The sequence below is a fragment of the Carcharhinus amblyrhynchos genome, unplaced genomic scaffold (assembly GCF_965287045.1).
Source record: "Carcharhinus amblyrhynchos unplaced genomic scaffold, sCarAmb.v2.hapA scaffold_48, whole genome shotgun sequence".
NCBI lineage: Eukaryota > Metazoa > Chordata > Chondrichthyes > Carcharhiniformes > Carcharhinidae > Carcharhinus > Carcharhinus amblyrhynchos.
This window is the reverse complement of record NW_027649789.1, coordinates 2,028,966-2,042,662: the sequence shown is the minus strand read 5'-3', so window position 1 is coordinate 2,042,662 and position 13,697 is coordinate 2,028,966.

The window sequence follows — 13,697 nt, the reverse complement described above, 5'->3', positions numbered from 1 at the left end:
GGCACACTGTTGGTCACAAGCCTCCAGTTTGAAAAACCACTCTCTACAACCAACCTCTGGCTTCTGTCAAGAAGCCAATTTTGTATCCATTTAGATACTGCACCCTGGATCCCGTGAGATTTAAATTTATGCAACAATCTACCACGCGGTACCTTGTCAAAGGCCTTGCTAAAGTCCATGTAGGCAACATCAACTCCCCTGCCCTCATCTACCTTCTTGTTCACCCCTTCAAAAAACCTCAAATAAATTTGTGAGACATGATTTTCCACTCACAAAGCCATGCTGACTGTCCCTAATCAGTCCTTGCACCTCTAAATTCCTGTAGATCCTACCTCTCAAAATACCTTCCAACAATTTACCCACCACAGATGTGAGGCTCACTGGCCTGTAGTTCCCAAGCTTTTCCCTGTAGACCTTTTTAAACGAAGGCACAACATTTGTCACTCCGATCTTCAGGCATCTCACCTGTGACTATCGATGATTCAAATATCCCTGCTCAGGGAAACCTGTTGGACTTTAATCTGGTGTATTGAGAGTCCTTACTGCATTCTACACATTAGTCAGTAAAGTATTCCGTCTGCCGGTCGAAACCACCTTATCGAGCTGTCCTGCTACCCTCAGGAATCAGTGGACTCTCAAAGATCCCCCATTCATACACAGGGAGAACATATTCCACACTCTCTGTGGAGTTTGCACATTCTCCTTGTGTCTGCATAGGTTTCCTCTGGGTGCTCCGGTTTCCTCCCACAGTCCAAAGATGTGCAGGTTACATTGGTTGGCCATGTTAAAAATTGCCCTTTAGTGTCCTGAGATGTGCAAGTTTAGAGGGATTAGTGGGTAAATGTGTAGGGATAAGTGGGTAGGGCCTGGGTGGGATTGCGGTCGGTGCAGACTCGATGGGCCGAATGGCCTCTTTCTGTGCTGAAGGGTTTCGATGATTCTAATGATATCAGAGGGAGGGGGAGGGATTGTTATGGGAGATGAAAAGGCCCCAGTGTGTTATATGGTCTCAATCTGATGTCTCTCTGCCTCAGAATGATTCAATACTCGGCTCAGAGTGTGTACATCACCAGAATCAAACACACGCCGCTGTTCTTTACATCCAACTCTGTAGCTGGGCCTGGTGTCCCCTTCACCACATCAGGGTGTGGGGCTGAGTTTGGATCTCTCCATCACATTGGGACTCACCGGCAATGTCCAATTTCAGGAGAACTTTGTTCCAATGATGTTTAACCTTGCACTGCACCCGTTGTTTTAATGTAGACCTGGTCACTGACCATCACTGAGATTGACCTGAACATGTCAGTAAATGTCCCACTGTTTTATAAATAAACACTGGGACATTTGCAGCGTCTCTGCCTCTGGTTTGTGTCTCTGGTTTGTTCACATTTGGTGATGGGCCAATGTTAAATGGACAGTTTAATGCGATTGGATAAACATTTGGATTTACAAAAGTGTTGCCAGCGGAGGCGGCCCTCCGCCATCTTGCCGTTGCCAGGGGAGACGGCCCTCCGCCATCTTGCCGTTGCCAGGGGAGACGGCCCTCCGCCATCTTGCCGTTGCCAGCGGAGACGGCCCGCCGCCATCTTGCCGTTGCCAGGGGAGACGGCCCGCCGCCATTTTGCCGTTGCCAGCGGAGACGGCCCGCCGCCATCTTGCCGTTGCCAGGGGTGATGGCCCGCCGCCATTTTGCCATTGCCAGGGGAGACGGTCCTCTGCCATCTTGCCGTTGCCAGGGGCTTCAATGCGGTGGCCCGCGCATGGCCCTCTGGGAGAATCCCCCTCCCGCACATGCGCACCGGCAGGTAGATGTTAATTTTTTTAAAAATGTTGATGGTTTTTTATTCCTTATCCGCCCCCGGCAGAATTTCTGTTCCTGCTCGATTCGGGAAGGTCGCTTCTTGTTTTTTAATTTTTTTTTCAATCGGAGCCTGCGCGATGCAGCCTGGGAGAACACAGCGTGCAGGCGCGGTCCCGCCCCGGCCTCTGGATATAAATATGGATTTGATTTAATTTTGATTCGGTTCCTGGTGGGGTTTCCGGCTCGGAATTTCTCTCACTTTCCCCATTGCTCAACACTCACTTCTTCCTTTTTATTTAAAAACAAACGGCGGGGGAGGGGGAGGGGCCTCACCGCGACGTCACGGCAACATGGCGGCGGCCCCGCCCCTCCACAGGCCCCGGATGTTCCACCAACGACAAGCATCTGGGCCAGAGGCGGCAGGAGGCGACACTGGGAGGAGCAGTGCCAGCCAGGAGGGTTACAGTGGTTCCTGGTGGCAGGGAGGGGAAACAGCAGCAGCACAGTCTCTGTCCAAAGGCTTCTGTAGTTCAGCTGATGATGTGGATATGCCGGCGTTGGACTGGAGTAAACACAGTAAAAAGTCTTCTTGAAGAAGAGGGAAACTCCTCGAAAGCTAGTGAGTTTACTATCAAATAAATCGGTTGGACTAAAACCTGGTGTTGTCAGACTTTTTACCCAGTTCAGCTGCTCAGAGGCACTGAGAACCTCTTCAACTGTAAACTGCAGCTTCTCAAATTCTCCATCTATCCACCTCACCCTCCCTGTGCCCATCTCACCCTCCCTCTATCCATCTCACCCTCCTTCCCTCTCTCCATCCATCCCTGTCCTACAAGAAGAACCATTCATTCAGCACAACATCTTCCCGCTCATTCCCCCAGTCTGTATTCCAGCCTTTATCAAATCCACTCTGCTCCCAGATACTTTACACCGTTAGATATTCAATTCAAACATTAACATCTCACCAATTTAATATTTGTCCAAGGCGATCACAGACAAACGAAGGAAATTTGACATGCTCCCTGTGACTCTCAGCAACTTTTACAAATGCACCATAGAAAACATTCTTTCTGATTGTCTCACAGTTTGGCGCGGCTCAGCCTCTACGTCTGAGGTTCCGTTACAACCAATTCAGGAACAGCTTCTTCCCAGCTGCCGTCAACTTTTTGAATGGATCTGTCTTGCAATAGTACACCGTAGTGCATTGCTACACCCGAACTGTGACTGCAGCACTACATTTTGCACTCTCTCTTTCTCTATGAATGTCATGCTCTGCTTGTCTAGTGCGTAAGAAACAATACTTTACAATGAATGTTAATATATGTGACAATAATAAATCGAATCAAAAGATAAAACAATTAAAACCCCAGCAGATGAGAAAGCGACTGGAAGTTGCATCTGAATCTCCTGTTGTTAGGTCAACCATGACAGACCAATCTGGGACATTGACATGTAATAAATGATATTATCAGCTGAGTTTTATTTGTTAACCTCAAGGTCTTTGCCACATTTAGAAATTAAAATATTTTGTGACACCAAAACCAGGGTTGTACTGCTGAAGCTTTATAAGGCTCTGGTCAGACTACCTTTGGATTATTGTGAGCAAATTTGGGCCTGTATTAAAGAAAGAATGTGCTGTCCCTGAAGAAGATCCAGAAGAGGTTCACAAGAATGATTCCGGGAATGAAAAGCTGGAGATTGGAGGAGCGTTTGAGGACTCTGGGTCTGTACTCGGAGTTTAGAAAGATGAGGGGATCCTCATTGAAACCTACAGAATACTGAAAGACCTGGATAGAATGGAATTGAGGAAGATGCTTCCATTTGTAGGAGAGACTATGATCCGAGGGCATAGCCTCAGAATAAAAGGACGACCGTTTTGCACCAAGATGACGAGGACTTTCTTCAGCCAGAGGGTGGTGAATCTGTGGAATTCATTGCCATAGAAGGCTGTGCATGGCCAGTTCATTGAGTGTATTTAAGACAGAGATAGATAGGTTCCTGATTGGTCAGGGGATCAAATGGTATGGGAGAAAGACAGGAGAATGGGATTGAGAAACTTATCAGCCATGATTAAATGGCGGAATGGACTCGATGAGCAGAATAGCTGAATTCTGCTCCTGTATCTTATGGTCTTTTCAGTTTCATGCTCACTGTTAGTTACAGTATTTATACTAGTCCCCGACTCTTTATTAGCTTGTGTACATATTAGTTTCAGCATTCCAATGGTTCCCAATTAGAATTTAACGAATTAACCAACTAGCATTTGATTTCAAATACCTACAGTGATACAGATGATAAAATTAGGAATATCCATTACAATTATAGAGCAGCAACATTAACCCTTTCTCTTTCAAAACTCAATAACATAGATCATGTCACATACTGAGCAGTGTTCAGTTAAAACTAGCACAGACCAGACAACACAATAAAGTTAGTTTAAATTGAAATAATAGATGATATGAATAGTTTGTTCAGAAGAAATGATACTAATTTGAAAGTGATTGAATCAGGGAAATTCTTCAAAGACGATGAATTAATGTGATGTTTTTAATGGTATAGAATATCTCTCCACTTTTCAGCGCTGACATCTGCAACTGCAGATGGATGAAAAACAACAATCTGACAAACCCCAGGACTGAGATTTCTGATCTCTGATAGAGTGAAGGGATATGAGGAGCAGCTGGGAAAGTGGATTAGACACAGGAGAGCAATAAGAACATAAGAAATAGGAGCAGGAGTAGGCCATCTAGCCCTTCGAGCCTGCCTCACCATTCAATAAGATCATGGCTGATCTGAAGTGGATCAGTTCCACTTTCCCGCTGACTCCCAATAACCCTTAAGAACATAAGAACATAAGAAACAGGAGCAGGAGTAGGCCAACTAGCCCTTCGAGCCTGCCCCGCCATTCAATAAGATCATGGCTGATCTGTCGTGGCTCAGTTCCACATTCCCGCCCTCTCCCCATAACCCTTAATCCCCTCTCTTATCAAAAACCCATCAACCCGCATCTTGAAAATATTTAGCGAGGTAGCCTCCACCACTTCAACGGGCAGAGAATTCCAGAGATTCACCACCCTTTGAGTGAAGAAGTTCCTCCTCAACTCCGTTCTAAACCGCCCCCCCTTTATTTTGAGGCTGTGCCCCCTAGTCCTATAATTCCTTTGTCTATCAGAAACCTATCTACCCGTGACTTAAATATATTCAGCGAGGTAGCCTCCACCACTTCAATGGGCAGAGAATTCCAGAGATTCATCACCCTTTGAGTGAAGAAGTTCCTCCTCAACTCCGATCTAAACTGCACCCCCCCACCCCCCACCCGTTATCTTGAGGCTGTGCCCTCTAGTCCTGCTATCCTTTCTAAGCGGGAAGAATCTCTTATCTCTCTTACAACCACGATTGTATTCAATGCTGAGCAGGGGCAAGGGGCCATGGAGTCTACAACTGGCACTATTCCTGATGCTTTTCAATTAAAAGCCAGACATTTTCCAACTGTTACAAATTACCACTTAAAGTTCACTGCCTGGCAGACAGGAAAATAAGATATTACTGTCCATGGAGAAGTAGTCAGGGTCAAAGTGACAGTCAAGTTCACACATTTAGCCAATTAGGAATGGCTGGAATAGAAAAGAGACAGATCTTACAATGGAGCATGGACAGTCTTAAAAACCATCAGCTTCTCTTAATCCGTAATCACCAGCTTTTCCATTTCCCAAAATAAAAATGAAGAAAATATCTGCCTGTTACTCTCCACTTATTCAATTGCAGCTCCCAGCTTCACTTTCAATTGAAATCCTTCATGATAATTTGTGGTGCAATTTGAAAGGGAGCCCAAAAACAGAGAGACTTGGGAAAACGAGCAGATTTTTAAAAAGCTGGGAATAATTCCAAGTGCCGAATTTGCGTAAAAACTGGAGGAATTCTCGCTGGGGCTTATTTTAGTGGGATTTTCAAACCTCCCATACTCTGCGCACTGCAGGATGCACTCGCATGAATCTCCTTAAACATCCAGGGTGGACCCTAACCCAGCTGGAGAGGCCGGTGGCACAGCACTGAGAGGGCCCCTATGCAGGCATTGATTTGTCAGAGCAGAGACTGGCACTGGCGCAATAGTCCACACTGCCAGCCTCCCGATTGCTGTCCAGCCCCATGATCCCACACACACATTGCTGACCGTGCCACCTCCCAGCCCTCCCCCCAGTGCGCTGTAATCTCTGGTCTCACAGACACGTCTGGGCCAGCCATGACCTCTTTCTACCGCCCCCCGCCCCCCCGCCTCCAAACCCCACTTCACCAGCCCGAAGGGGGACTAGGGAGAGGTTGAGGGGGAGATGCTTGCAGGCCCAAAAGTTTCAGTCCCAGGTCGGCTATGAAGATGGTCATCAGTATAATTTATACAGCTCTGCACTGATTTCTGGCATAAAGTTGACTGCACCAAAAATCTGGCCAGGGATACAGGGAGGCCATGGCACCCAGTGGGAAGCCTGTCACACAGCCTTTGCTTGTGTCTCTTGGCTCACTGCGCAGCTAGTGGACTGGGGGAATCGTCCCCCTGGACTATAAAAGGTGAGAGGTTTTGTTTATCATTCATCAGTTCAGCCTCAATTACAGCAATACATCCAATTTGAGGTCTCTGGAAAGAATATAAAGCAGCATTACCAGCACAGGAGCAAGAATCAGGATCTTTACCAAATGAATGAAGAGGTTCATGAAGGTGACTCACCGCCACCTTATCGACAATTAGGGATCAGCAACAAATGCCAGTGATGTCCCAATTCCATTGACAGAGAATAAAAATTTCAGTTGTTTTTAGACCATGGAGAAACTGGCACTATTCTCCAAGGGCAAAGAATAAAGAGAGTCTGAACAGGGGGGGTTCAAAATGAGGAGGTTTTGATAATGAGAAGTGTTTCCACTGGCAGAAGGGTCAGAATCAGATAAGGACAGATTTATTGTGATCTGTAATTGGCAAAGAAGTCAGAAGAGAAATGAGCTGTTTTTAAACAGCAAGTTCTGATCTGGAAAGAACTATCTGAAAAAGTAAGCCCACAAATAACATCCCCCTCCAACTGTCTGCTCTGAGGATTTTAGGGTTTTGAATGGAATTATCAGTTGACAGAAATTTTACTCACTGGTGTGAGAGCCCCGGACAAGGGGACAAATATCTCATTATCAGATTCAGGAGATAAATTTAGGAAACACTCGCTCACACAAAGGATGATGGAAGTGTGGAACTCTCTCCCACATCTAGCTGCAGATACAAGCTGTTGAATATTCTCCCCCTGTCTGCGTGTATTTCCTCCGGGTGCTCCGGTTTCCTCCAACAGTCCAAAGATGTGCTCTTAGGCTGATTGGTGTAACAAATTGTCCCTAAATTATTCTCCCCTTAATCTGGTTTCCAATGGGGGTACCATAAGCATAGACACGGGTCAAGAGTGGAGGAGGAAAAGCACATTGTTAAGATGGCGGCGCGGGCTCGTTGGGCCGAACGGCCTGTTTCCCGTGCTGTGTTGTTCTTTGTTATGTGCAGGTTAGGTGGATCAGTTGACTCTAGTGTCAGGGGATTAGCAGGGTAAATATGTGGGTGTTATTGGGATAAGGCCTTGGTGGGGTTGTGGTTGGTGCAGACTTACAAACACATGTACTCACACATACAGGCTAGGAATTCGCACATGTTCACATGTGATTTCAAGAAGAAATTAGATAGCTCTTAGGCTGATTGGTTTACCAAATTGACACTATTCTCCCTGAATCTGGCTAAGTTAGGGGTTCCACTCGCATACACACAGGACAGGGTAGGTGTAGGAGGATGCGGCGGCGTGGGCTCGTTGGGCCGAAGGGCCTGTTTCCCGTGCTGGGTAGTTCTTTGTTCTTGTTTGTTGGTATAACTTCTGGGGCTAAAGGGGTCCAGGGATTATGGAGGGAAAGGGGGAACAGGATATTGAATTTGATGATCAGCCATGAGGAGGAGATCATAGAATGTATCTGCAATATCTTCCTTGAACAATATGTAATGGAACCCTGCAAGGGAGCAAGCTATCCTAGATGGGTTCCTGTGTAATGAGACAGGAATAATTAATGATCTTACAGTTAGGGATCCTCCTGGAAGAAGCAATCACAGTATGTTTGAATTTAAAATACAGATGGAGTATGAGAAGGTAAAATCCAATCCCAGTGTCTTGTGATTAAACAAAGGAGACTATAACGGGATGAGGGAGGAGTTGGCTCAGGGAGCAAAAACTTTATGGTGGGACAATTGAGGAACAGTGGTGGACTTTCAAAGTGATCTTTCACAGTGCTCAGCAAAAGTATATTCCAGTGATAAGGAAGGACTGTAGAAAAAGATAATCAGCCATGGATACCTAAGAAAATAGAGGAGGGTATCAAATTGAAAGAAAATGCATACAAAGTGGCAAAGACTAGTGGGAACCTAGAGGTTTGGGAAATCTTTAAAGGTCAACAGAAAGCCACGAAAAAGGTATAAAGAAAGGTAAGATGGATTATGAAAGTAAACCAGCTCAGAATAAAAAAAAATAGCAAAAGTTTCTACAAGCATATAAAATGAAAAAGAATGGCTAAAGTAAACATTGGTTGTTTAGATGATGAGAAGGGGAGTGTAATAACTGGAAATGAGAAAATGGCTGATGCATTGAACAGGTATTTTGCGTCAGTCTGCACAGTGGAAGACACAAATAACATGCCAATAATTGACGACAGGAAGCCTATGGCAGGTGAGAACCTAGAAACTATCATTATTATGAAAGAGGTAGTGTTGAGCAAGCTAATGGGGCTAAAGTCTCCTGGTCCTGATGGAATGCATCCCAGGGTACTAAAAGAGATGGTGGGGGAAATAGCAAATGCACTCGTGGTAATTTACCAAAATTCACTGGACTTTGGCGTGGTTCCCGCAGATTGGAAAACTAAATGTTTAAAAAAGGAGTTAGACAAAAGATGGGTAACTATAGGCCAGTTAGCTTAACTTCTGTAGTAGGGAAAATGCTAGAATCTATCATCAAGGAAGAAATAGTGAGACATCTGGATATAAATTGTCCCATTGGTAAGACGCAGCATGGATTCATGAAGGGCAGGTCATGTTTGACTAATTTGGTGGAATTCTTTGAGAACATTACATGTGCAGTGGACAATGGGTTCAGTTGGGTCACTTGAGAGTTACAAGGTAGCTAGGAATGAGTTAAAAAAAGGGCTTAGGAGGGCTAGGAGGAGGCATGAGAAGTCCTTGGTGAGTCGGATAAAAAAAAACCCAAGGCTTTTTACTCTTATGTGAGAAATAAAAGAATGACCAGGGTGAGATTGGGGCCAGTCAAGGATAGTAGTGGGAACTTACGCATGGAGTCCAAAGAGATAGGAGAGGCGTTGAATGAATACTTTTCTTCAGTGTTCACTAAGGAGCAGGCCATGTTTGTAAGGATGAGTGTGTGACACAGGCTGATAGAATGGAGGAGGTAGATGTTCTGATGGAAGATGTATTAGCAATTTTGAAAAACCTGAGGGTCAATAAGTCCCCTGGGCAAGATGGGATACTCCTAGGATACTTTGGGAGGCAAGGGATGAGGTTGTGGAACCTTTAGCTTTGATCTTTGGGTCCTCACTGTCCACGTGGATTGTGTCAGGGGACTGGAGAGTGGTGAATGTTGTTCCTTTCTCCAAGAAAGGAAATGGGAATGACCCCGGTAATTATAGGCCAGTTAGTCTTTCTTCGGTGGTCGGTAATTTAATGGAAAGGGTCCTGAGGGATAGGATTTATGATCATTTGGAAAGATGCAGTTTAATCAGGGAGGTTTCGTGAGGGGTAAGTCCTACCTCACAAGTTTGATTGAATTCTTTGAGGAAGTAACGAAGTGTGTAGACAAAGGTAGAGCAGTTGGTGTCGTATACATCGATTTTAGTAAGGCGTTTGATAAGGTTCCCCCATGGTAGGCTCATGAACAAAGTAAGGAGGTGGGGGATAGAAGGAAATTTGGCCGATTGAATAAGTAACTGGCTGTCTCATAGAAACAAGTCTCTGTCCTTTGGGATTCAGTGTCACAGGCCTGGCTGGGTTCATTCTGTCCTTTGAGATTCAGTGTCACAGGCCTGGCTGGGTTCACTCTGTCCTTTGGGATTCAGTGTCACAGGCCTGGCTGGGTTCATTCTGTCCTTTGGGGATTCAGTGTCACAGGCCTGGCTGGGTTCACTCTGTCCTTTGAGATTCAGTGTCACAGGCCTGGCTGGGTTCACTCTGTCCTTTGAGATTCACTGTCACAGGCCTGGCTGGGTTCATTCTGTCCTTTGGGGATTCAGTGTCACAGGCCTGGCTGGGTTCACTCTGTCCTTTGGGGATTCAGTGTCACAGGCCTGGCTGGGTTCACTCTGTCCTTTGGGGTTCAGTGTCACAGGCCTGGCTGGGTTCACTCTGTCCTTTGGGGATTCAGTGTCACAGGCCTAGCTGGGTTCACTCTGTCCTTTGGGGATTCAGTGTCACAGGCCTGGCTGGGTTCACTCTGTCCTTTGAGATTCAGTGTCACAGGCCTGGCTGGGTTCACTGCCAGGTTCAGAGTAGTGCTCTCTATCTTGATTTGAAGTCCCAACTATCTCATTTTGGAGAGCCCCCTATCTTGATTGTGAATGCCCCTCTAACGATTCGGAGTAGCCCATCTCGATTTTGGAGTGTCCCTATCTGCAATAAGAGAGCCTTCTATCTCAATTAGGAATGCCCCCCTGTTTAGATTTGGACCAGTGGCTATTTCAGTTAGGGTGCCCCCCCCCCATCACTTCTGAGTGTCCCCGGTCAATTAGGAATGCTGCCTACCTCGATTTGGTCTGCATCTCCCTGGATTAGGAGTGCCCTGCATCTCGAATAATGAAGCCTTCTATATCAGTTTGGGGTACTTAGATTTGGAGCAGCAACTAATTCAATTAGGAGTGTCCCCCCGTTGCCATTAGGAGTACCCCAAATTCGATTGGGAGCTCTCCCTGTCTTGACTGGGAGCACCCCCTGTCTTGAATAAGAGACTTCTATCTGGATTAGATGTGCTTCCATTCAGATTTAGGGCAACGACAGTTTCAATTATGAGTGCCTGCACATCTGCCAGCAGTGATCCTGTCAATTAGGAGTGCCCAGGTGAATTAGGAGTGCCCCCTGTTAATTACAAGTGCCCCGTCAATTCGGAATGCTCCCTATTTCGAGTTGGAGTGCCGCCTATTTTGAGTTGGAATGCCCCCCATTTCGAGTTGGAGAGCCCCCATCTTGATTATGTGCGCCCTTATCTCGATTAGAGGGCCATGGACCAAATCCTGAGTGGAATGATAGGAGTCCAGCCTTACCTGGATGATATGTTGGTCATGGATTCGACTATTTTCTAAGTACTTGGAGAATCTCTTAAAGAGGTTGCAGGAGCAGTGCCAGCAAGTCAAGAGAGTAATATGAGTCCTTCAAGGATCCCTTTGAATGACTGGGTCATGAAATTGACGGCAATGGATTACACAAGGCGTCATCATGAAGGCCCCAAGACCAGACAATGCTTCCCAATTAAGGTGGTTTTTGGGTCTAATCAATTAATATGGCAAGCTCATTCTGGATCTGGTGACAGCGTTGAAACTAATGCTCCAGCTGCTGGTGAAAGGACAGCGTGGAAGTGAACAAAACAAAAGGAGGCTTCCCTAGCGGTAAAGCAGGCTTTGAAGAGATTGGAAATACTAGTTTAACTTAAAAAAGTTACTGCTGCAGCTTACATGTTACTCCTCACCCAATGGGATTGGTGTCATCCTGTCTCACGTTATGTCAAACGGAGAGGAAGATCCATAGTATTCACTTCTAGATTGTTGACGAAAGCTGAGGAAAAGTCTGCTCGGGTGGAAGAACGCGGCTTAGGCATCGTCTTTATGTCAAGAAATTAAAAGCTCTGCCATGATGATGTTGTATGACGGAGCGAGCTCGAAGGGCTGAATTGCCGTCTCCCACTCATAATTCCTATGTTTTATCTTCCATCCTTGGACCATACACTGGGATAGCGTCCATGGCAGCAGTTTGATTGTAGAGTTGGGTGTTGGTGCTGTCAGTCAGAGAAACACGGCAATGTGGATGCTCTGTCCAAGCTGCCTTTGCCTGGAGATAAAGATGTTCCTGCTGGAATGTGGAGATAATGTATTTCACACAAGAAGATAAAGTTCTGGTAACCGCTAACCAGGTACGGAAAGTCACCCGGAATGATCCGGTTATGAGGCAGGGAGTGGAACTTGTCCAGAGAGGGAGGATGAGTAGAAAGCACCCGGAGTTACGGCGATAAGTGTGTGGAAGCTGGGAGTTGTCGGTGTTGCTGGATGTTTATTCTGGGCGATGGGATCCTCATTCCCCCATCATTAAGAGGGAAGGTGCTGGAACGGGAGCACCAAGAGCACCCGTGGGTGCTGCCAATGGAAGAAATAACAAGAAGCTGTTTGTGGTGCTGCCCAAATGGAGGAGAAAGTGGGACGGTGCGAATGCTGCTCTTGGGGACGGAAGGTGCTGCCTCTTGCTGGCTGGGATTGTCCCCAATGGCAGCGAATCCACGGCGAGTCGCTGCTTCATCACAATCTTGATGTGGAGATGCCGGTGTTGGACTGGGGTGGACACAGTAAGATGTCTCACAACACCAGGTTACAGCCCAACAGGTTTATTTGGCAGCACGAGCTTTCGGAGTGTGGCTCCTTCTTCAGGTGAGAGGGAGATGTGTTCACAAACAGGGTGTATATAGGCACAGACTCCATTTCCAGGATAATGGTTGGAATGTGGGTCTTTCCAAGTGTTAAAGGTGCAGACAGTGTGAGTGGAGAGAGGGTTTGAGCAGCAGCTTACAGAGGCTGTGCTGTTATCTCCAGCCAGGACACTGACTCATCACAATCTGCCCGAGTCCACCCAGACCAGCTGTCAATCATTCTGCTGGAGCGGGCTCCTATTGGCTGTCTCCATCTGATGGACAGCGCCATGGACCAATGATGAATGCGAACGCCGTGCGGTCCCGCCCACTCTGACGTGTCGGGAAGCGGCCGTTAAACGGTTTCTGCGCGCGGCGGGGGCGGGGCGGACTGGTGTCACGTGACCGGAGAAGCGGGAATCTTCTTCTTCGGCGGGAACTGACCGGCGTCGAGTGGAGCGCGCGGATTTGTGAATAACGGTAAGGAATTAACGGCCCAGAAAAAGGTTCAACATTCAGCTTCAGGATTAAAATGGTGATTTACTGTGTAAATACAGCGTGTCTCTGTATAATATTAACAGAGCCGGGGGGATGGTCAGTTACACTGTGAGGCGGCACGGTGGGGGCTCAGTGGTTGGTGCTGCGCTCTCACAGCGTCAGGAAGGCCCCGGCTTCAATTGGCGGCCTTGGGCTCAGTGTCTGTGTGGAGTCTGTACATTGTCCCCGTGTCTGCGGGGGGAGCCTTTCCTCACACTCTCCAAACATCAGCAGCATAGGGAGACTGGGCAGGATCAGGGGGATAGGATCTGTCTGGATGGACTGAATGGCCTCCTCCTGCCCTGCAGGAACTGGATATTTCATAGAAAGATCTGTTATTACAATCTAGTCCTTGTTTGTGTAAACACTGTGCTGCACCATCTCAGTCACTACAATCAAGCACTTGTATGAATAAACACAGCACCAGATTTTTCCCCATTATTTCAGTCTGGGCCCTGCTCCGGTTTCTTCCCGCAGTCCAAAGATGTGTGGGTTAGGTTCATTGGCCATGTTAAAAATCACCCCTTAGTGTCCTGAGATGTGTAGGTTAGAGGGATTAGAGGGTAAATGTGTAGGGATAAGGGGGTAGGGCCTGGGTGGGATTGCGGTCGGTGCAGACTCGATGGGCCGAATGGCCTCTTTCTGTGCTGTAGGGTTTCGATGATTCTCTGATATCAGATGGAGGGGGA